Source organism: Arachis ipaensis, chromosome B04, assembly GCF_000816755.2.
Source record: "Arachis ipaensis cultivar K30076 chromosome B04, Araip1.1, whole genome shotgun sequence".
In the NCBI taxonomy this organism is placed as follows: domain Eukaryota; kingdom Viridiplantae; phylum Streptophyta; class Magnoliopsida; order Fabales; family Fabaceae; genus Arachis; species Arachis ipaensis.
In genome coordinates this window covers 22,606,262-22,610,729 of record NC_029788.2, presented here as the reverse complement: position 1 = coordinate 22,610,729, position 4,468 = coordinate 22,606,262, and positions in this window count along the sequence as shown.

The window sequence follows — 4,468 nt, the reverse complement described above, 5'->3', positions numbered from 1 at the left end:
GAAAGACAACTTTAAGTGCAGAATCTCATAATTACCTTCATAAAACACTTACGGAGTGGTAATAACATGATAGTGAGGCAAAGATAAATAAAAGAAAAAAAATTAAAGAAAAGATAAAAACCAAAGAAGAGGTCTGTAAAATTTTAATAACAGAAAAACAGACAGAAATTAGTGAACGAACTAGGGCAACATAGTTAGTCCTTGAGTTGCGACTAGGGTTAGGTATTATATGAAAAGTTAAACTGTTTCAGTATAGACTTAATGAACCTATACTTGGGACAGGCGAACTATTCATACCGAAATTTACATAAACTTTAAATACATACGTTAAGCAGAGAAATCAGAGCAGAGTAGAGAAACACAGAAAACAGAGTAACCAGAGTAAAGTAAAGAGATAAAGAGAAAAAGAGTAATATAGATATAGATAAAAAGAGTAATCAGAGAAGAGAAAAGAGATACAGAGAATAGAGTAATTAAAATAGAGTAAAGAGATACAGAGAAAAGAGAAACCAGAACATAGTAAAAAGATATAAAGAGAAGAGTAATATAATAAAGAGATATTTATATATATTAGTTGCTTGATGCAACCCAGAGCTATATTTATATATATTAGTTGCTTGATGCAACCCAGAGCTATATTTATATATATATATTAGTTGCTTAATGCAACCAACCCAGAGCTATATTTATATATATATATATATTAGTTGCTTGATGCAACCCAGAGCTATATTTATATGTCTGTATCCCGTTTGTATGCGAACTTTAACTTAAGTAATGTGTACGAGACTCCTGTTGTGTGGCTACTTGATGAGGTACCAGAGAGACGTCCTATGGCAATGTCTGATCGTGCAGAGGAGTAGCAGATGATGTTCTACCTTTTGGTTACAGTCCATCTGACTTGAGTTTTGAAGACCTAGAACGTACTTTCCCTCGCTTTAGTAGTTTAGAGGGACTAGGTGAGTATAGAGCCCTGTGCGCACGCACAAGTCGGGAAGGGTCGTCTGTTGGGGGCGGTCGCACAGCTTGTGCGAGTGAACAGGCTTGTGAATTTTAGTACCTGTGAGTACACACACCCCTATGCGTACACACACTTTCAAAATCTTACTGGGCGTGCGCACGCACACCCCTGTGCGAACGCACACGCCCTGTTTCATAAATTTAAACTTTTATTTCAACTATTTCACCTTCCCAACGAGGTTGTAAGCTTCCATAACACCTTTTTAGGACTCTTGGGCATATTTTTGGATACTTGAAAAGTGGCAAAGGATTTAAGGGTTTTAGACGATATTATTATGAGAAATTAGAGAAACGGAGGCGTAGGTTTCTGGTGTACTGAGGATGGGTTGGCAGAGCGAGAAGAGGAATGGAAATATGAATTGACAGTGGTTGAGATGAGTCTGGGACTCTGACCGAAATGATGGATCCATGAGATATTGAAAATGTTTTCTGAAAACCACTGAATTATTGAATTATATTAAGATTATGAGACGTTATGCGCCCAGCAGGGGCCGAGGTTGGATCCTGCCTGTCGAGGTAGCGGCGGCGGCGTAAGGGCGGTGGTTCGTCCCGCTTGCATTAGATGTGAGGTCGGTGGCAATAGATCCTGCTCGCATCCCTTCGGATCATCAGAGCGTATAGACGCAAAACCCTAGATAGTGATCCGAGCACTATATCTCGGGGATTCCCACACCATGATTCCGAAGGGAAACATCTCCATGGAGATGTGTCAGGTTGGCAGTTGAACCGACAATGTGATATCACAGCCAGTAGGGTAGGCATTCATCATGTGTATTTTCTATCTGTTTGTATGCTTTTTCAACTTGATATTGTTTTCCTATCTGTATAACATGTCTAATTGCTATTTGAATTAATTGCTATATATGCTTTTATCTATGTTTTACTTGTATTCTATATAATTGTGTTTTCTGCTGGGATTGAGGAGGTTCGGAAGGCGGTGGCGATGGTTTAAGTTTTGTTAAGGTTTTACATATTATGCTTACTTGTTTAGAATGCTATAAGTTTGAATTTCGTGATGGATATGGAGTCTAGAATTGCCTTTGGCATCCCGGGGTCTTATATCCTACATCACTGGGCACTGTTACCATATTGAGAACCTCCAGTTCTCATACCATATTTCTGTTGTGTTTTTCAGATGTAGGTTGCAACCCACCTCAGTGAGTTGTTCGGTTGGTGACAAAAGCTGAGTATCCGAATACCTTTTGGAGTCTTTTTGGTTTGTTTCATATTTATCTCTCACTTTTGTATTTTGTTTTGGCCTAGAGGCTTGTACTTAAGAGAGAACAAAACTTGTATAAGCCCTTTTAAACTTCAGTTTCCTTTTGTCGGTATATTTGGCTAGCCGGATTAAACTCCGCGATCCGTGGCTAGTTTCTTATGATATTACACTGTTAGGGTGTGCGTCCACACGCCAAAAGAGATTTTCGAATCGTGTATGTACTCCTAGAGGTGTGCGTACGCACAAGTACAAAAATTCACAATTCTGTTCGCTCACACAAGGTGTGCTAGCGCCCTCAACAGACTGCCGTTCCCAACGTGTGCGTGCGCACAGGGCTGTGCGTACGCACAGGTTGTAAAACTCCATTGGTTATGTGCGCGCACAAGTTATGCTAGCACAATAAACAGGAAGCACTCCCCTGTGTGTGCATACGCACAAATTTAAAATTTCACAGGGGTGTGCGTGCGCACATACCGGAAATCACAAAATTCTGCAACATTGCAGAATTTCAGATTTTGACACCAAAAATTTCCACAATCATATCTTCCTCTACCAAAATCGGATTTTCACAAAACTTAAACCATTTTAAAGCTTGTTCAATCATCTTTCATTTGGTATAAAAAGCATTGAATTTCAAGCAAGGTTGATCAAGATATGATTCATGGAAGTTTACTAAAATCTTAAATTTACCAAAAGTTCACAAAGTTCAATTTTCCACAATCTTCAATCATGATCAAACCAAAACCCCTCCAAACTCAATTTTTACATCAAAATATACCCTTTTCTACCATAATTCACCCCTCATTCAAATTTTCCACCCATATTACCATATCATCAACCTCAACATCACATATATCATACTAAATTATTTTTCAATCCACACAATCATTCATCACCATCATATCATTATCAATAATCATAATTAAACTCATTCAACCTCCATCTCATTCTTCAACATCACTTTATTAACATTACATCACAATTCATCAACAATCCCAAATCATCAAATTACCACACATCATCATACCACAATTTCAAACAACCAATTTAATTCAATCCTATCCTATGGGTCACTAGCCTAAGTGTCCAGAAATATTATATACTACATAGAGAAAATCAAAACCATACCTTCGCCGATTCCCAATATGTACCAAAATCCCAATTGAGCACAAGTTAAGCTTCAAACCACAATACAAATCACCAATCACTCCAACAAGCATAAACAATCACCAACAAGCTCCAATATTCAAGTTAATATCACATATTTCACATAAATCAAAACCTAATACTCACCATAAATCAACTTACAAGGGTTCAAGAAAAACTCACCTTACCCAACAGTTTTGGAAGCCAAACCCAAAGGTAATCAAAGGCTAGAGTGTACCTAAACACCCAAAATTACAAAATTTCACTCAACACAAAATCCAAAAACACGAAATTCTTACGGCAGGAAACTGGATAGGAAATTTAGAGAAGCTTACCACAATGCTTAGCTAGAAGTGACGGGCTCGGCGAGAGCTTCGCGTAGTTGCTGACGGCACGCGAATCGGAGTACCATAGCTCGAGTTATGATCAAAAGAGTGATGAAGTGAATAGTAACTCTCCTCTTCCCTTTCACTCTTAACCTAGCAGCTGGAATTGGTGTTTATGAGAAGTGAATGTGCTGAATGGCCTTCACTTATGGGTATTTATATGTTGGACTTGGGCCCAATTTGGGTCCGGTCCAACCCGTTAGCGTTTTTGGCCCATTTGCCCCAACTTCGGGCAAAACCTTTAAAATTAGTGCCCGGTTTTTAATTCTAAATATTTTTTCTAAGTTTTTCTACTATTTTTAATTATTCTCGCATAGTACCAGACAGACTTAAGCCGGTACTGCCAGTTAATTTATCGGTATGCATTTTTATGCAATTTTTCGAAGAAAATTACATTTTCTAACTCAAAAGAATCTACTGAGTCTAAAAATCATATTTATATTTTCTAATTAACATTCTAAAATTTTGAACCTATTTTGGCCAATTAAATTATTATTATTTTACGCTAATTAATCGGTTAATTAATTCGCGATTCTTACACTCTCCCCTCCGAATAAGAAATTTTGTCCTCAAAATTTGGCTTACCCATCATCATCCTTAAACGTTCCCTTAACTTAAACCTACCTCTTACCATTCATCGTTTCGTTCTTCCACGTCAACTCAATTCCTATTTACATCTTTCATTCTTATTTACAAC